Source organism: Panicum virgatum, chromosome 4K, assembly GCF_016808335.1.
Source record: "Panicum virgatum strain AP13 chromosome 4K, P.virgatum_v5, whole genome shotgun sequence".
Lineage (NCBI taxonomy): Eukaryota > Viridiplantae > Streptophyta > Magnoliopsida > Poales > Poaceae > Panicum > Panicum virgatum.
In genome coordinates, this window is record NC_053139.1 from 15,867,778 (window position 1) to 15,888,904 (window position 21,127).

The 21,127-nt window shown below is 43.0% G+C and overlaps 1 pseudogene across 1 annotated transcript; it reads left to right on the forward strand.

Moving 5' to 3' along the window:
- Positions 1-11,200: 11,200 nt before the first annotated feature.
- On the forward strand, positions 11,201-13,608 carry LOC120703303 (annotated as a pseudogene). The gene has a single exon (XR_005686872.1). The product of XR_005686872.1 is annotated as an L-type lectin-domain containing receptor kinase SIT2-like (transcript).
- The last annotated feature ends 7,519 nt before the right edge of the window (positions 13,609-21,127 follow it).

Sequence of the window (21,127 nt, forward strand, 5' to 3'; positions counted from 1 at the left end):
TTGCGTTCCGAAACTTTGCACTTATATCAAGAGGCTCTATAGGCTCGCCTACTGGACTAACTACATTGACTGTCCATTGGCCTTCGAGGTATTTGTTTCTTCCACGCTGACCTCGTTTCCTTTTATTTTGGTTGCCAGAGGAAGTCGATTGAGGTTTTGGACCAGATCTTTCATTGCCTTCAAGTTCTTCCTCTGTTGCGTTTGCAGGTTGGCGTCGACGATCACCTCTTCCTGTCGGAGGCTCCTACATGGACCATACAATTCGGCAACTCAGTACGCGCAGTTGTTGAAAATGTATAATAAATGCTCGCTAGTAAGTCTTTACCCGAATTGGACTCGGAACGTAATCCGGATCAAACTTCGACCCTGAACGTCTTTCTCTTTTAGGGAACGGATGTGGATCAAGAGGATCCTGCCACACTCCGCCTACGTAAGCCCCTCGTCCTATCTGCGGACCTTCGTCATCCCCAGATTCATCTTGAGCATCGCCATGATCGTTCCAGCTCATCTGGGATGCAATTTGCTCGATTTCCTCGTCTTGTGTCATCGCATTTTCCCCTTGTGGGGAAGGGGACAACGGATGAGACAATTACGACTTCTGAAAATGTAAGCATAAATGTAGATGAGACATTTGTTTCTCTCTATATTATCACTCTATCTATGTTTCTCTCTATAAATGTTCTATGTATTTGTCTCTCGCGAATGAGAGAGAGAAATAATGGAGACATTGCCGATTCCTTCTTATAATCAAATCGAGGACACATCATATTTTATCTTTAATAAAACAAGACACATGTAATCCATTTTGACATTTACATCTAACAAAAAAAATTATCTTCTGCCTAATAATTCATATAACAATAGTAATACATTTTTCAATATTTTTCATTGTTCTAAATAAAACTAGTTCCACACATTCAATAAAACTACTCCATAAATAATAAACATTTATGAAATTTATTTAACCTAGGAAATTACAAGCTCTAAATAAAACTAGTTCCACACATTCAATTCAGGCAAGAAATGGAACCTTGTTTCCATTGTTTCAAACACATTCAAACCAAGTTCATTGCTTTTTCATCTAGCCATATTGGTATGAATTTTTTCTGCTATTTTTAATTATTTAAACAAATTTACAAGTTAACTACTTAAAAAAATAACAAATTTACAGGGGCTGACCAGCGGGGCCCACTGGTCAGTAAGCCCACTAGAAAAAAAAGAAAAAACCTATGTCTTCGGGGCGGCCGGCCGGAGGAGGTGGGCGGGCGGGGAGGAGGTGCCGGCCCGCGGGCGCTGCTCTTGCCCGGAGGAGGGGAGTCTTGGAGGAGCTCGGCGCTCTGCCAAGAGTTCCGGCGGCGCGGATCGACCGGGGGCGGCGGCGCTAGGGCACCGGTGGAGTGGGGCATGGCGCGCGGCGGAGAGGATGGCGCCGGTTGAGATGACGGCGCCGGCGACGATCTGTGTGGACCCAGAGAGCTCGAGCACGGCGCCGGCGGCACGGGTCCCGACGGCTCGGGGCTCGCATGAGTACTGGCGGCGCGGGGCGCGGGGACGGCGGCGGCGCTTGTGTAGCGGGCGGCGGAGGACGCAGCAGCGCTCGCGTGGGCAGAGGAGTGACAGGAGGTGGCTGCACGTGCGCAGGCGGTGAAGGACGCGGTGGCGCTAGCGTGGGCGCAGTAGAGGACGGCGGCGGCGCGGGAGGAGGAGGTGGCTCCGAGATCCAGCAGCCTGGCGGCGTCGGATGCAGTCAATCAAAAAAATGGCTAAGTCCTAAACACGACCCATATTTATAGCAGAGGGATTTTTAGGGGCGAGTTACATCACCGCCCGCCCCTGAAAACGATAACTAAGGGCAGGTGACATCACCACCCGCCCCTGAAAACCATTACATTGTGTGTAAATCACATTATAACCGCCCCTAGTAATCGTTTTCAGGGGCGGGTGGTGATGTCACCCATCCCTATAAATATTTTTCAAAATATCCTAAAACTTCTTTCATATCCAAAAAATAGCAAATCATATCCAAAAAAACTCAAAAATTGACCCTAGAATTGTGGAGAGCCATTAAACAAGGAAAAAATAATAGAAATAAGTTTTCAGGATGTATTACATTTCATTGTGTGTAAATCACATTATAACCCTATCCTACTATATCACATAACTATATGGTTTTAGATTTTCACACCCTCAAGGCAAATATACAACGATTTTTGGTATTCATATTTTTTTCCTTGTTATATATGTCACAATAATGGCAGGTGTAAAGTTTCACCTTTTTTAAGTTATTCTACTATTTTTCTAGAATTAATTGAATTTCAGAAGGACATTGGAAATTATTAGTAGGGGCGGGTGGAGTTACCAGCCGCCCCTAAAAATTCTTTTGTAGGGGCGGTTTATGTTTTAACCCGCCCCTAAAAGATGATTTTATAAGGGCGGGTCATATTATGACCCAGCCCTAGTAATATTTTTCAAAATATTCTGAAAATTGTATTATGTCCAAAAAAATAGGAAATCATATTCGAAAAAATTGATAATTTAACCCTACCATTGTGAAGACCCATAGAACAAGGAAAAAATAGAAGAACTATATTTTAGTGTGTTTTATTTTTTATAGCGTGCAAACTCCATTATATAGTCTCTCACTACTATCTCATTACCCTATACTTAAGATTTCCACAACATCAAGGAAAATATACAAAGAAATCTAGTTTTCAAATTATAGTTTTATGTTATGGGTCAAAATAGGTTAAGGGTTGGCTTTTTTTGGGTCCTTTCCTATTTTTTATCAATTAATTGAGTTTCTGAAGTTAATTGAAAAATGTTAGTAGGGGCGGGTGACATCACCACCCGCCACTCCCGCCCCTATTAATATTTTTAAAAGTTTTTTGAAAATGAGTTATATCCTAAAAAATGGCAAATCATATCCAAAAAATTTGAAAATTTAACCCTACTATTATGGAGACCCATAGAACAAGGGAAAATTAGGAGAAATATATTTTAGTATGTTTTTTATTTTATAGTGTGCAGACTGGAATATATTTTAGGTTCCCTATTTTTTAGAATTAATATTTTAAAAGTCTCCTTAAAATGAGTTATATCCAAAAAAAATGGCAAATCATATCCAAAAAATTTGAAAATTTAACCATACCATTGTGGAGACCCATAGAACAAGGGAAAATTAGGAGGCGGCGCGGCTGTGATGAGAAAGAACGATATGAAACTCCATCAAATATTTATCGCAATAAACGTTACAATCATTCCATCATTCAGAATGTAATGCCATACAGAACACAAGGGAAATACAATGCAAGGGAAATGATACGAGTCCATACATTACATTAAATATCACACGCAATCCATACAACTAGTTAGTAGTCCATATTACCACAAGTCCATAGAGAAAGTAAGGGAAATGATACAAGCACACATAGCGCAACGAGTATTTCATGACGACGACGTTGCTCCAGTGGGCTGAACAGACTGGTACTCTATGGGCAAGCCGGAGGACATGTGCTCCTGGCATCTAGCACAGTTTTCTTGAGTGCTTGCCGCTTCCAGTGTCTCCTCATCTTTCGAATTATTATTCTTTGTCACTGTAAAGGAGTTGTGTTAGCAAACAAACGACTGGACAAGGTCTTCTGTTTTAGTTGGATAGTTGTATACATAAGGATTGAAACTCAACTAAATGTACCCTTGTGTGGAGACCATTTGGGTTAGACCTTCGTAGTTGCTGGTTTCTTCGTCGTCGCCATATGCTTTGAGATCTAGTTCGGTGCCCTCCGATGGTGAGTCCGGTGGTGTCTCCTCCACAATGGTGGATCCACTTCCATGTTCAGGTGGAGAGGGGCTGCCTTTATATTCCTCAATCAGACCTGCATGAGAATCCACATGAGGTAGTGCAGTTTATGGATTGTTTGGGTGCTCAAGTATGTAATTAGGATGATGTATTGACTAGTTGAACCATACATAATTGCACACGTTGTTGTCCTTGTGCACCTCCTTGTCCAGAAGGCCCCGCACCCTGGCAAGGGGCGGGTTTAGAGTAAAGACGTAATCGGATTCGAACTTCTCTCATACCTACAACAAGAGCGACAATTGTTAGAAGGAATAGTGTAATATAAACAAAGCAAAGTTTTGTTATTACTGCAGTTACCATTCTCGTGTTGCTCGACTGCCTGTGAGTCCGCAGCTACACGTAGGGGCCACTTTATCCAACTTTCCGGACTCCTACATATATGAGTCTAGGTATAGATTCCAATTCTGCAAATGTGTTCGCCCTGAGTGAGTAATCACTTGTATCCCTCTCGACGTCGATGAGCTGACATATGTTTGTGAAGATTCTAGGTAATACCAATTGCGACTGCGCAAATAGATGCAGTGGCAATCCAGATATGACCAGGTGCAGTCGTATGCGATTTTGTGGTGATCGAGCGTCTAGCTGGTGTCAGGGATTGTTGTGGTAGTTGCTCATCATAGGGTATTTAAGTGGCACCAAAACCGGGCGTCCAGGATGCGAGGGCAAGGACATGTTCCCCAATACGGATGAATGGTGCCGACAAGATGCGGTTGGCCTCCTCGGGTGAAGGGCATAGCAGCAAGTAACCTATCATGTAACATGAGACACTCTCTACCGGAAGCTCTACTCCAGTGTTCTGTAAGACTACATCACATAGCGCACTGCGATGGATCTGGCCGGGGGTAGATAGAGGAGCTTCTGGAGATGGAGCCGGGGTGAGAAGTACTGCGCGGCCGAAAAAACGCTGGATATTGTACCCGACCTCTAGTTCGTCAATGAGTGTTAAGTGTTCACGGTAGAAATCTGCCATCGGTTGGTCACCTTGGGACGGCGGCACGGCTTTGGTCAATCTATATGTAAATCAACAAATACTTGTTGATCAACAAATTTGTTATATAGTAAATATCATGCCTAATAGTAAAAAAATTATCTTATGCCTAATTTTTTATATTACAATATCAACTAAATCATAAATTAACTAAATTCCTCCTTAAATATCATGAACCAAAACAGCATAAGATTGTTCTTAACTAAAAATATTCGAACTTTTTGTACAGCAACTAGATACTGAGATATTATAATAGTAAAATTTTGAGCTCAATAAATCAAGTATAAGAACATGGACAAAATATATTTATTTAACATAGGCTTAAAGCAATCTTTAACTAAACCTACAGTTAGAAAAGTCAAATGGACTTCTAAACTTTACACAAGTCTATACTCATAGCCTGCAACATACTGTACATGGCTATAACTTGAGATGTAAATAAAAACCTAATAAACTTATATTTATACTAGAGCAAAAACTAAATGTCAAATGAAAAAGTGCATGTAACAAAAAGTCTGGATCTAGTTACAATGAACTCAGAACAATTGAGTTTGTATTTTTCTGAATTTTCTACGATTTGTTATGGATTTTTGAAGTTCATTGTTTCGAAAAAAAAGAAACGAAACATTGCACAGAGGCCCTTGGAAAGATTTGGAGCCTTGCAATGCAGTCCCTGGAAACATTGCACAGAGGCCCCTGGCCGGACTTTGAGCAGGGGAGGCGCGCCGGCCAAAATCCGCCGGGTGTAGTCGCCGGCGGCAGGGGAACCGGGGTGGGAGAACAAAAGTAAGTCGCAAGCTACCTCAGGGAGGCTTCGGTTGGGGCGGAGATGGCCGGAGGCGGCTCGCCGGCGAGGAAGAGTGGGCGGCGGCTGCAGTTCTTGGCGGCGGCGGCGCTCCGGTGATGGGTTCGGGTTGTGGCCGGGCCCAGGTGCTTTAGGGCGGTGCGAGGAAGCTAACTCCGGCCGCAGAGGTGGGTGACGGAGTGGAGGAGGACATCAGCTCCGGAGTACTGGAGGAGGACGGCGCTGTAGATCTGCGCGGGCGCCACGGGCGAGGAAGACAGAGGTCGCGCGGGCGGAGGGGCACGACGGCCGCACGGGCGGAGGAGTGCGGCGGCGTGTTTTTGCAGCCTGGCGGCGGCGTCCTTCATGGTGCGTGAAAAATGACCAAGTCGAATGCCCTCAGGTTTATATAGCAGGAGCATTTTCAGGGGCGGTTAACATCACGAACCGCCCCTGAAAATGGTTTGTAGGGGCGGGTGGTGAAGTCACCCGCCCCTAGAAATAGTTTGTAGGGGTGGGTTACAGGACCAACCGCCCCTGAAAATGGTTTGTAGGGGCGGGTGGTGATGTCACCCGCCTCTATTAATGTATTTTAATATTTTTAAAAATTCACCAGAAAATGAGTTCTGTCCAGAAAAAATAGCAAATCATATCCAAAATAATTTTGAGACCCATAGAACAATGGAAAAATATGAGATCAATAAAATATTCCAAGTTTCATAAATAGGTCTAATAGTACAAGTTTCATGAATCCGATTACATGCACTCAATTCTAAATAGCTACTGATTCGAACGGTAACAATTCTCGATTTGCCATCCATGCGTGCCCATGGCTTGTCATCTTTTCTTAAGCTTGCTTCTATAATGTTCATCTTCTATGGTAGGTCTATGAAGAGGTTCATTTTGTTGTACTGATTATAATCTTCCACATCGTTGATACCATCAACTTCTATGATATCTTATTTTCCAGGAATAACAACATATTTTGCTTTCTTTGTGGGGTCAGCTACATACAGTACTTGTGCGACTTGTGAAGCAAGTACCCATGAGTCATCTTTGTAACCAACATTATTGAGGTCAACAATCGTGAGTCCATAGGCATCCACCTCAACACCTCTAGGGTGTTTGACCCAACGACACTGAAATACTGGTATTTGTATATTGTAACCATAATGTATTTCCCATATATCATCTATGACACCATAGTAATTGGTACTTTCGCCTATTCTCTCATCCAAGGCCTCAATGCAGACACCACTATTCTGGGATACGCTCTTCTTGTCCTTTGCGGCAGTATAAAATAAAAATCCATTAATATCATACCCTTACCATGATGTGACCTGGCTATATGGACCTACTGCTAATCTTTTAATCTTTTGTTCTTTCAAGGTATCTCCATCTGGTAGATCCATATCCTTCAACCATATAGTCAATCGACGCTTGTGCTCTCTCATGATCCAATCATCTGAGTGGCCATTACATTCGGCCCCAATCATGCTCAAGTGCTCATTGACTAAAGGAGTCATTATCGTGAGATGCTGCAAGATGCTATAATGTGCTTGTTGCACTCCTTTCAAATCCTTTGTCAATAAATGTTTTTCTCCCAATCGTCCCAACCCCTTCCAACCTCCCAAAAAAGCGAGGAACGCGCAGACCAATGGATACTTTATTATTTAGGTAACCAAGGCAACACTTGATGACTTCCTCAATATTGTATCCCTCGATCATAGAACCTTCAGGATAAGCATGATTTAGTACGTACCAGTTTAGAATGGACATGAAACGCTCGTACGTCCACATTTCGTGTAGGTAAAGTGGACCCAGTGCACGTATTTGGTCGACCATGTGAATCATTAAGTGCTCTGTTATATCAAAATAACTAGGAGGGAAGCACATCTCGAGTTGTGACATAGTCTCCCCAATAAATTCTTGAATATCATTTAATTCATCTTCGTTGATCACCTTTTGAGAAATCTTGTTGAAGAAATAGCACAGTTGAGTGATTACCATCTTCACGTATACTGGCTTGATCACTCTAATTGCAATAGGGAGGAACACCATCAACAACACATGATAATCGTGACAGTTATATCCGCATAGCGAGAGGTCTTTCATCGAGACTAGTTTCTTTATGTTGGATGAAAAACGACTAGGTACTCTGATCCCTCGTAAGCTCTCGCACATTTCCTTCTTCTCATCATGTGTCAAGTTGTAGGAAGCCGGAGGAAGTTCATATCTTCCATTTTCTTTTTCAATAGGGTGAAGATCCTTTCTTATCTCCATGGCTACCAGGGCTTGACGTGACTTTAAGGTATCCTTTGTCTTTGGTGATGTCTCTAAAAGGAGCCCAATCGTGTTACCAAACACATTCTTCTTCAGGTGCATCCCATCGATTGCATGGCGGACCTCAAGATCACCCCAATACGGCAAGTACTTGTAGAATATGGACTGTTTCTTAAATGGTATGCCTGCGATTGGTGCCTTATCTCTATTTTTCTTCTTCCCATCTTTTGTCACCTTCCCATAACTGACCTGGATGGCCCTCACCATTTTGAAAACATAGTGCCCATCTCTTTTTACTGGAGCAGAATGTAATTCAGGCTTGCCATCAAAAAAGTTGTGGAACTTCTTACTTCGGTAACGATGTCCTTCCACCAAGAAACGTCTATATCCAAGGTAAACTAACTTTCTAGAACCTTCCAAAAAAGATGATACAGTCTCATCCACGCAGACCGTGCAGCCCGTGCTACCTTTGATCTGTCCCGAAAGAACAAATAGAGCCAGGTAATCATGGATGGTGGTGAAGATAATAGCTCTGAGATTAAAGGTCTGCCGTGTAAAACCGTCAAACATATCGATACCCTCCTTCCATAGTGTTTCCATCTCTTGCATCAAAGGTTCAAGGAAAACATCAATATCGATGCCAGGATGCTTGGGTCCTTGTATAAGGATAGACAACAGAAGATATTTTCTCTTCTAGCACAACCATGTAGGTAGGTTGTACATCATCAAGATCACCGGCCATGTGCTGTGCGTGCTAGTCCTCTCACCAAATGGATTCATTCCGTTCGTACTCAACGTAAATCTAACATTCCTCGGGTCCTTTCCAAATTCCAGATAATATTGCTCATCGAACTTCTTCCACTGGCGAGCATTAGTTGGATGTCGAAGCTTTCCGTCGCCCTTCTTGCGCTTATCTAAATCCCACCAGCGCATCAGTTCAGCATCCTTTGGGTTCGCGAAGAAGGGTCTTAGACGGTCGGCAACCGGGAGGTACCACATAACCATCGCAGGAATTCGCCTTTGCTTCTCGGATATGCCTAAAGTAGTGTCTGGTGGCTCCACTGAGGCACCCTGCCTCTTCCTTTTGTTCCAATCTGTTGGACCTTGGTTATTGCCACCACAATAACCAGCATTGTTTTTGTATCTATTTGCATTGGATGCTACCAATAGTCAAAGGTCATTATTTTTGTATGTCTTGCAGGCTAAAGATTTTGAGGCTATCCAGGTTCAATGAAAGAAATAATCAGGGATCTTAAAGTTTGCAGACTGAATATTTTGAAAATAAAAAATGTTCTGAACAGAGAGGCATCGTCCTGGACTGGGTACTAAACTAGTGATGAATGGTATATAGAGTCCGAGGAATTTCCAGTACCCTGATAGTCGGTCCAACTCCAAGAAGTTATGTAGCGGTACTTTATTTTTGTTCGTCTACAATGAAGAGTATATGAAGTTGTCATGAAGTATGTTCTTTCTTTGTCGATAAAGTTTTTCTGCATCACATCATGATCAGGTTCTAAGAGAAACTAATATATATTTTTTGAAGGGTAAAAGAAACTAATATATTGTACTATTACATATAATGGCAACTCCCTTTTTATCTTGAAGCATTCTTTGTACATGAAAAGTCGAGGGAAAGCAACACACATCAGCACAGCAAATTCTAAACCATCACTGGTGGAGGATGTATTGTTCTAGACTTGTCAGTTTGTAGGTTTGGAACCTAGGGTGCAAAACTTTTCTACGTTAGATATAGCAACACATAGAAAAATCTAGTCCACATCTAGATAGTTTTTGAAATAGGTTTTTATATGTGCTTTGAGCATTAGTTTTTAGAGATCATAATTCACCCTCTCTTAAGGTGTCATGGTCCTTTCATTGGGGAAGGTACTGACTTCTTGCAGCACTGACCGGCAACATCAAACGATCAAACACGGTAAAGTGACGTTCATCTGCTGATCCGATCATGTTAATGAATAATTTGTTGTCATTCAGACCAATTCAAGAGGAGCACTCCTTGACTTCACCCCTCCATTCTATTATTTTGTCTCGCGCTCACACAATCCAAGAGAATTCTTGAGCCAATACTTGGCTTTACATGCCACAATTTCCATGTCTTAGCTATATATCACTCATCTAGACTTCTCATGGATTGCTCTTGTCATCCTGTTATCCCTGGTTGAATACCAATCCACAACTTCTGTGTGGTGGTAAGAATATAGCAACACCTTTGGGATTGGTCATACATTCCTAACCACAAGATGTAATAGTATAAGAACTGCCAGGAGAAGTTTTCCACAGCAATCTCAGTCACCGAGGCATGGAAGAAAGGGAACTATATATGTTATTTCCTGTTACCATTCAAGGCAGAAAAGAGAAAGGCTGAAGCTGAAACCACCACAAATATTTAGTCTAGGCAGTGATGGATTGACCCCATTCTCAACCGGGCAACACAAATTTTTGAACCTGGACATAGACAAGCAAAGACCCACTCAACACAAGCTTCCCAAGATCTCATTGAGTTAACAAACCATAGTTGCTGCATCATTGGGCCATTTCAATGTTAAGTAACCAATTGAAGTGTTGGCATATATATATTAGGTCACACATGCATGTATCTTCGATGAATTCTATCCTAGCTCAACTTTAATTTCTTTTTGCTAGTTGAAGGTTTCAGGCTAAATTCTGCATTTCACTTGACCTAGGCATCTCAGGGACTTATTTTTGAAGCACGGATTATCAAAATTGTGTAATAGGACTAACAAAGTATTAGAGTGCCCCTAGCTTCTTTACTCCATCTACTATAGATCGCGAAGACATATGGATACTTTAAATGGTCATTTGGATCAGGCAAATACATGAATCAGTGATGAGAGAGATAGACACAAATAAAATTTTCAAAGATGCTAATTATGCTAGAAAATCTTCCAAATTCCTATGCAACAACACATCCCAAAGGTATTAATATAGATGTTTATTTCTTGGCTCAGCAATGGGAAATTAGGAAAATTTCCCATTGGATTCAATTGACTAGAAATTTTATTCCAGCAATACATGGTTATATAGTCAAACGAGACTTCCCTGACATACTCCCTGGTCACTGATGTGTGGGTCCTGAGCCATTCACGCTTATACCAACAGACAGAACTTGATTCCAATGAAAAAGGGAATCGCATGTGTTATTAATTAATAAGATAATAACACCGCAGAACAACGACTAACATGAAAGCTCCACAGGCAACTGACTATTTGTGGCTCTGCCCTCTTGCTAAATTACAGACCACAGAACAGAATGCATGACTACACAAACACAATAAGTACCTCCCACGGTCTATGGACGCCCATTCCTACTTCTTGTCGAGTTCACGGTCGCAGGAATGCCTAGCATGGTGTGTCTCTTCTTCCTTTCAGAGATACTCTTCTCCCTGTCCTTAAGCCTAATATCTTCCATCACTGCCACTGGAGAGGATCAGTTCGTCTACTCCGGCTTCTCCAGGAGTTACCTCAGCCTTGACGGAGCAGCCACTATTACACCAGATGGCGTCCTTGAGCTGACAAATCACACAGTTCACATTAAAGGCCATGCGTTCTATCCAACTCCATGGCGATTCCGTAAGTCCCCTGGTGAGGTGGTGCAGTCTTTCTCAGTTACCTTTGTGTTCGGCATGATCCCCATCTACTCTGATCAATGTACCGACGGAATGACTTTCTTGATCTCTCCGACCAAGGATTTCTCAGGTGCACAGACCTCCCAATACTTGGGTCTCCTCAACAAAACAAGTGATGGCAATAAAAATAACCATATATTTGCAGTTGAGCTTGATAGTAGCCAAAATACGGAGTTCAATGACATTGATGACAACCATATCGGCATCAACATCAATAGTCTCACCTCAAATAAATCAGGATCAGCTGCCTTCTATGATGACAACAGTGGTATGTTCAAAAACATATCCATGGTTAGTCGCAAAGAAATGCAAGTATGGGTGGACTACGATGGAGAGACCACACAGATCAACGTGACATTGGCTCCGCTAAGATTGCCCAAACCATCAAGGCCACTACTGTCAGCTACCTACAACCTATCCACAGTGCTGGAAGATCCATCCTACGTTGGCTTCTCGGCATCAACTGGTCCAATCAATTCACTATATTGTGTAACTGGCTGGAGCTTGGGCATAAACCGTCCAGCTCCCTTGATTGACATTACCAAGTTGCCAAAGCTGCCTCATGTTGGCCCAAAACCTCGGTCCAAGTTGCTTGAGATCATCCTACCAATAGCCACAGCCATATTCATCTTCCTTGTTGGAACAACTGTAATTCAATTGGTGCGGAGGAGAATGAAATATGCTGAGATCAATGAAGATTGGGAAGCTGAGTTTGGTCCACACCGCTTCTCATACAAGGATTTGTTCTATGCTACAAATGGATTTAAGAATAAGAATCTACTCGGCCTAGGAGGATTTGGGAAGGTGTATAAAGGTCTGCTCTCTGTCTCAAAATTGGAGGTTGCTGTAAAGAGAGTGTCCCATGAGTCAAAGCAGGGAATGAAGGAGTTTGTTGCTGAGATTGTCAGTATTGGCCGGCTCCGACATCGCAACCTTGTCCAGCTACTCGGTTATTGCAGTAGAAAAGGTGAACTCCCAATGTATATGAATATATGTCAAATGGCAGTCTTGACAAGTATTTACATTGTGAAGAGGGCAAACCCACTCTGAATTGGGCTCAAAGGTTTCAAATCATCAAAGGTGTAGCATCCGGCCTATTCTACCTCCATGAGAGGTGGGAGAAAGTTGTAATTCATCGAGATATCAAGGCAAGCAATGTGCTCCTTGACAGTGAGATGAATGGACGCCTAGGTGACTTTGGTCTTGCAAGACTGTATGATCATGGCACTGATCCACAAACAACCCATGTGGTTGGTACAATGGGGTATCTAGCCCCAGAACTGGCAAGCACCGGTAAGGCAACGACTCAGACAGATGTCTATGCATTTGGCATTTTCATTCTTGAAGTAACCTGCGGGCAAAGGCCTATCAATAGTCATGCAGATGATAGTTCCCAGATCTTGGTTGATTGGGTTGTTGAGCATTGGCACAAAGGATCACTCACATACACACTTGACAGTAGATTACAAGGCAACTACAACTCTGATGAGGTCAGGCTGGCATTAAATCTTGGTTTGTTGTGTGCACATCCATTTTGCAATGCAAGGCCTAATATGCGTCAAGTCATACAATACCTTAACGGTGAGATGCCACTCCCGGAGCTGATGCCCACAAACATAAGTTACGGTGTGTTGGGCCTGATGCTAAATGAAGGTTTTGACCAATATTCAGCATTGGCGTCCACAGTTGGCAGCAGTTGCATGACGTCCAGCCTCTCAAGTGGACGATGATAATAGATAGATGCCTTACCCATGGCCATATCATCTTGTAGTTAGTAAGCCTGATTAAGTTATGGTATGGAATCTACTGTAATTCTTATTCCTAGTGTCATAATACTTACCTCAGGGATTCTGAAGCAGAAAATAATCTGTCAAGTCTCTGTTTCTTCCTACTTCATGGTTTTTATATGCTTCGATGCAAGGGTTATGCTGTCAGATCTTGTATACTGTTGTAGAGTCTGTACATGTCAACTCTTGTAAATTGTCTTAAAATGCTGCACTGCACAAAGGATACTCTAATATATTGAAGACAACAGTTGACAATTTGACATTCCGATGCTCCAGCAAAGGAATACTTACCCATGGCCATATCGTCTTGTAGTTAGCAGGCCTGATTAAGTCGTCCACTGTATTTCTTATTCCTAGTATCATAATACTTACCTCAGGGATTCTGAAGCAGAAAATAATATGTCAAGTCTCTGTTTCTTCCTGCTTCATGGTTTGACTTTCCAATGCTCCAGCAAAGGAATACTTGGCATGTACCACCAGAACGCGCGCTCAGTAGTCAATAGTCATGTTAGAATCATGTAGTTTTCTATATCCATTAGAGAGGATAAGCAGTTAAACACTTGATGGACTGATGGTATTGGAGCAGCTAGATAGGATCTATAAGAATTCAGAACACAGCAATATTTCAAAGGGCTTGAATGCACCACAGAAAGCATGCAGGAAATCAATGACCCACAGGAGAAGACATGAGGTGTATGTAATAGCTCATTCCATAGAAGTGGCCAAAGAGAAATGTATTTCGGCGGCGCAACAGCACAGCCTCCATGGGAGGGGACCCTGCTCGCTCGCTGGTGAGCCTACCTATGGGACGGGGTTGTTCCCCGGGTCTGGGTCACCGGGCTGCTTCGGCCCCACTGAGCAGGCGCAATCCCCCTCTCTCCACGGCATGGAGCCGCCGGATGGATCGGGAACGCCTGGCGTTGGAGATCAAGCAACACCTGTTTTGTGCGTCGAGTTGTGGGGATTCTCATGGTTCAATGCGGGGGTGTTGATCATTGTGAGCTCGAGATGGCAAGCTTTGCGAGCTTCGCAGAGATCAAGGATTCCAAGGAGGGAATGGAAGATGGAACAGAGCAAATTGCCAGGGACACTGCGGTTCCAAATGCACTGGGGGCAATTTCAGAATTGAGGGATCGGTCTATGCTCTACAGTGATGGGCTCACCCACGCGGGGATCCATAATCACTTGTGGAGGCCTGCTGGCCGACGGTGGCTATGGATCTCTAAAGCTAGTGCGATAGAAGGGATTGGATACCCTGCTCACCAATCTGAGATCTAGAGGTTCAGTTGGAAGGCGAAGAAGGTCTGGCGAATTGTGGCGGCGCCGCTAGTGCAAACGTTTGCTCAAGCTGTCAGGGGGAAGGAGATGGCTCGCCGCCCGCCTCCGCCGCCACAGAGCCCAGTGAAGCGGAGATCCGACTATGAGGATTGGATGGATGAGGACGACCACCTTGATCGAGGCTTTTCGGAGAGGGATCTGCGACACAAGCTTCAAAGGGGGGCGCAACCAGATCAGGTGAGGGTTCTAGAGCGGGAAACAGGGATTTCCACTGCGAGGAGCAGCAATCTCAGGGATTCGACTGCACAGAGCGGCCAAATCAGTACAGAGAGGGAGGGAGCAAGGGGGCTTTCTACCCTCGTGATAACAGAGATGCTCGATCCAGGCAAGGAGATAGGCAGGGTCCTAAAGGGGAGTACAAACCTCGGCCTGATCTGAGAAAGGAATTAGAGAAAGCTAAGAACAAGTCTAGCTCCAGCCAGGGGGCGACCAAATCGGGGGATTCAGTCAAGTGTTTCCATAGCACTTAAGTTGGTCATCATCAACTGGACTGTACTAACGACCCCATTTGCTACAAATGCAAGCACAGGGGCATATGACAGTTGAGTGTACTAGCATGCATAGGAAGCAACTGAAGATGTTTGAGTGCTCTTTTGGATAAGGCAGTGCTGAAGGGCCATATTACTGGCATTTTGGCGGATCTGATCCTGCAGGAAAAAACATGACTTAGTATTTAATATTTCCAGGATCTAGCACCTAATCAACATGAGCACAACCCAAATGAAATGATAAGTTGTAGATCTAGACCGGGAAGAAGTGGCATCGCATACGTGTTGGCGCTCCTTAAGTACCCATTTTATCCCTTGTTTATCCTTGATAATGGCATGAATTCAATATCAAAATCACTAACCGTCCTAACCCCGGCCTAATTATTGGTCATTTTCATGTTTGCACATATATTTTGGAGGAACTTCGTTTTTGCAGGTTTTTGGCCTATTTTGGAGCATGAAATGACAAGGCCCGTGATCGAGCGCTAACACGGAGAAAGGCGAGGGCCAAAGCCCAAAAGGGAGGACCAAAGCCCAAGTTGATTCAAAGCCCATTCATGCACATCCATCCTCCAAGAGAGCCCAAAGGACCGAGCCCACGAAGATGAGATCAAGATACTTCGGGATTAAGCAAAGCAAATGAAGATTTAAGGAAGGATTCCCTATCCTATCCTTTCCTCGAAGATATCTCCAAGATAACAACGTCCAAAGGGGTGCAATCATGAAGGACAGAAACTCTAGAAGATGTGAGGAGTCTACACGCCAAAGATGAGACCGAGGCGAGCCTGAAAAGGGGTAGGCCGGCCGGCCTAGGCCCATGGGGCCGGCCGGCCCAGCCCTTTTCTGAGGCGGTTTGCCTTCCCCTTCGACCAGTGGCTTCCTCGGCTTATTGAACTCGGAGCATCCATCCAACCAGAACTCGATGAAAACCTAGGGCCAAGACCGGAGGGAGACGACGGCCGCCGTAAGTCTTTGAAGTTGTTTAGGAGATGGCTTAGGCCATCCCTAGCCGCCATGGCCTCCCTGCGTGGTTGTGTCATGGTGGAGTTCATGAGCTAGTTGGAGTCGTCAATGGTGTATACGCGGTGGTGGCGATCCAAACGAATCTATTACGTGAGTAATGTCTTCATGTCATCCGATCTATTTAGCGTTCATGTCTCTCCTCTTTCGATTTCGTTCTTGCTTTGGGTGCGCTTATTCCTAGATCTATTCTCGAGATAGATTGCATGGGGTGTTCTTGTAGCTATGGTGGCTAGGAGTTCATACCGGATCTACCCAAAGGAGGTTCGACTTGCTTCAGGGTATCCCGTTGAAAAGGGGGGCGTCGTGACAGGCCGTCTCCACAGAGTAGGTTGGGTATCGAGGGATCGGATTGGAGGTTTTGATTTAAAGAGGCTTTGGATGAGGTGCATGTTGAGCTTACTCGTTTAGCTAGAACTACAACTAGAATGCGTGTGATAGGCTTAGTCATGCCTTCGGTCATGCTTTATCCTTACCGATGTTCATGGATGAGATCAACCTTCGTACATCACTCATATCTATCAAAGGTTCACCTTTTATATGCAATTAATGCTTCATGTTAGGATAGATCCGTTAGATTAGATGGAAAACCCTAGTAAGTTCATTGTCGATCCACGGATTGATAAACCTTGGGGGAATACTCTAAGGGAAAAGCTACCACGAACCGTGCACTTGCGGTATACAAATCGGGGGCGTTAGTGAACGTCAACAAGCTTTTCTGGCGCCGTTGCCGGGGATCGGCAACTCGAACCCTAGGGCGATCTATCTAGTTTTTGGACTAACCCTAAATTTTATTATTGCATATACCCTTGTTTTCTTGTTCGTGTCCTTGAAAGCAGTAGGAAAAAGCTAGACACCAAACTTGGGCTTCGAGAAGTCCACAACCCGCTCCAACAAACTTCGACAATCGACGACAAGACGATCAAGGAGTTCTCGACATCAACATCGAAAACCCTAGATCCACTTCGACAAGATGTGAATAACATCAAGTTTCGCTCTTTAGTGGTAGGTGCTAACTTTTGTTAGTGGCCCAGCATCCGCTATCAAGTCCCCACTCCCTAAAGCAAAAGATGATAAATAAGGTACGCCGCCGTGTCAATTGATTTTAAAGACTAATGTTTTTGGGAAGATTTGTTTGCTCAAGCAATAGGTATGAAGCATGTCCGAAAAGAAAATCGTGCGATTGGATCATCATCATCTATGAAGTGTCGCTGTTGTGATGAGTTTTTCATCCAAGATCAGATATGTGCCATGAGGAAAAAATAGATTATTATGAAGTTCCGTCAAGTCTTCTTTCCAACGCATCAAAAATCATTAATTTTGGAGATGAGTGTGAAGAGTTATGGAAAGATCTTTCAACGCTGCGCGTTCTGAAATCTCTCGGGACGAAGCATAGCGCCGGAGTAAAACAAGCATAACTTTTTCATCCGAGGTCCAATTTGGGTAAATGACCACTTGTTGGAAACATGATTTGATACACCTCACAATGAGCTTGGAGTTTGGTACATGTTCTGCACTGGACAAAGGAGCAATTCAACGAAGAAAGGTGCAGCAGCAAACAACGGAGAAAGTGATGACGATGTCAAAGGATGATTGGAAGGCCGAGTGCACAAAAGATGATGATTTGAAGTTGACCAAAGCTGGAGGCAACAAGATTAGAAGAATCATGACACCACCTATCTTCTCCAGTGGGATGCTCGATATACTTCTAGTCGAGTGATGCTATCAAGGAAGAAAACCGCTCAGATCATCAACACGAAGCACACGAGCATCTTCCAATCCCGACACCTTGGTTAAAGCAAGTACAATGGAGAAGACACATCATTGAAGCTGTGATTGCTAGTAATCAATGGTGATGACCTTGAAGCCTAGGGACGCACGACACTACACTCCCAAGACCACATGATCGAGATCATTGACATCTTCGGATGAATTCACAAGAAGATATTATTCTCATCAATGTCCAGCTCGATCTCAGAAGAAAATAGCAGCATAATTCTGCATAATCAAAATCCCCATGAAGTTCCGGTTCCAACGAATCAAGAATGAAGTCAATCGAAATTTCCTACAAGGAATTATGGCCAAAACATCGAAGGTCGTGCACTCTGAAATTTTCTGGACAGCACGCAGCGCTAAAGTAAAACGGTCATAACTCTCTCGTTTGGACTCCGATTAAAGCGAATGACCACTTGTTGGAAAGGTAATTTCATAACATTTCAATAGATCTATATTTTGGTATATGTTCTGTTGAGTGTACAGGAGAGATTCTACGAAGAAGAGGCAGGAGCAACGCGATGAGAACAAGATAGAAAAGATGACGATGACAACAATGAAGAGGAGCTTGGGCGATGTTTTCATCAAGCGTACATGATAAAATTCAGAGGCTTAGTGCAGAGGAAGAACCCCAATGACATTGGCAAATGAAGGCACAAGCGGTCGACCTTAGACAAATGAAGATGTTGCAAACAAACCACGACGGATTACAAGAGCGCAACATTCAACACATGGAGACATGAGAAGCAAATCACGATGGACCACGAAGAGTGCATCAAGATGACATCTCGCACAAAGCACCACGACTCCAATGAGTATGAAAAAGCTCCGAGGCTAAGGTATACAGTGAATTCTCAAGCTTCTATTGGTTTTGTTGATAATCTTTAAAAATCTCATGCTCGAACCAATAGTCGGGATGAAAGTTTAAATTCTATGCCTTGTTCTTTTCATGATGACAGGCTAGAGTTTCTTGAGAAGGTTGATTTCATGCTTAAAGAACCTTTGCCTAATAATGAGCTCCGCGCTATGCAAGAAACACATGCTGCATTAATTACACCATGTCTTGTTGATGAAAATTAATTGAGGATGTGATTATGTTGCATATGTTTACAAATAATTGCAAATCTCGATCTTGCTTTGCGCTTGGTCAAGCTCATGACCCTAAAAGAGCACATGTCAGGAGAAGCCCCGAATTTCACTAACCATGCAGGACATGAAACTCAAATGATGAGGAGGGAAACTGTGCCCAAAATTTTGAACACCATCATCAACATCTTCAAGTTTCAAGAACGGAGGTCGCTAAGCCTCATCAATTTTGTGCACAAGTCCAGAGATTTGCAATGCAAGAAAGTTGAATATTCAGGATCTCCATCAAGTCCTCGGGTCAACGCATCCTTGATCGATACAATTGAAAACCCACGGGAGGAGCTATGTCTCAAACATCGGAGATGCACGTGCTGAAATCAGCACGAGGCAGATTGCAGTAACGGGGAAAAAGGGGCATAACTCCCTCAATTGGAATGTGTTTTGGGTAAATGAAGACTTGTTGGAAAGAAGATTTCGTGCACCTTGCATTGGATCAATTGGTTGGTGCAACTTACAATCTGGACAGAGAGGAAAATCCGTGAAAAGAAAGGTAGCGATAAAGGACAACAAAGAAGGAGGTGACCATGATGTGAGAGACGATTAGGCAAGTTTTCCATTAAGCGTGATTGATCATGTCCAACATGGGAAGTGGAATAAGAGCTGCATGGAACACCTTCACCTCTTGCATGAAGGACCATGGCTTCACATCAATGAGAAGGTATGTAAGAAAGTCGAGCTCTATGACTCTAAATGAAGCGCTTTGCGGGAGGCAACCCGATCTTTTATTTTATATATATTAATATGACCGTCTACATTGCACTCTTTAATCGGAATATCAAGTAACATTGTACCATTGCTCTAACAAAAACCACAACTTCATGTTGTTCATTCTAAATGTTATTGAGGGAGCACTTTGTTATTTGCTCTTGGGAAACTTGTAGACCTTTTTGTGTGCCTATTAGTGTTTAGAGTCCTTTTATTTGTGTCTTTTTAGAGAGATTTATGAAGCACTGCACCACCCTTTGATTCTAAACTTGTGGCTAGTTAACTTAGGCTAACTTTTTGTTTTGTTTTAGACTACCTCATCATGTTATATCATTTTTTTCACCCACCCCGTGTTGCATTGCATACCATGTTGTTCATCTCACCTTTACATTGCATTGCATGTTGCATTTAAGAAAAAAAATCTTTTCTAAAAACATTGACTAGCCTCATTTTTGAGATCCTAAAACCCTTAGAAAAACCACTCATAGAGCAATCCCAAAACCATAGGGTATGTTTTCATTCAAAAAAAAAATCTAACTCTTGTTTCTCTCTAGTTTTTTTTTTTGAAACCACCTTAGATAGAATTTTTATACCCAACACTCTCTCTTCAAAATTTTTGTTTTAAGACCAAAATATAGGAAACCCATAAACCTACTTCTAAAACCTTGTTAGCTCGGTTGCTTGACCCTTTTTCGATAAATAACCTTTTTCATTGGCAAAAGCCTCACTTCTTATGAAGTGCCGCGAAGACTTTTTGTCACTCTTAGCAATTGTTTTTGAATAAGCTAGTTGCGGAACAACATCGAAAGGTCCCTTCAACCTTGCTAACACTTGTTTTTGCTAACATTGCATTTGCACTTTGCGTCCATTCCATTGTTCATGCACGCATTTTGCTAGCTTGGTCTCAACTTTATTGATGAAAGCTTTCATATCCATGTGTAATGCTTCACGTGAGCATTTTCCTTTTTGCAATCTTGTGTAAACATGGTGTTTAGGCATGATTGAAAACCATCATCATTTAGTTACCAAGCTATGAGGTTGCATTTGGTTGGTTTATAAGCTTTGCAATGCACTTTATTTTTTTTCTTGTGCTATGAATGCCTATTGATCTTGGGATAGACATGGTGTTTTGACCTTGGTTAAATAAGTCTTTGTGGCTATGGAGAAGTTCGGCAATCTAGTTGTAAACATGGTTTTTAGAACTAGGTGTAAACATTGTCTTTGTTTATATACCTTCCTCTCATTTGCATTTACACTAGCACACACGTACACTCACTAGTTTCGCTAAGCTAAC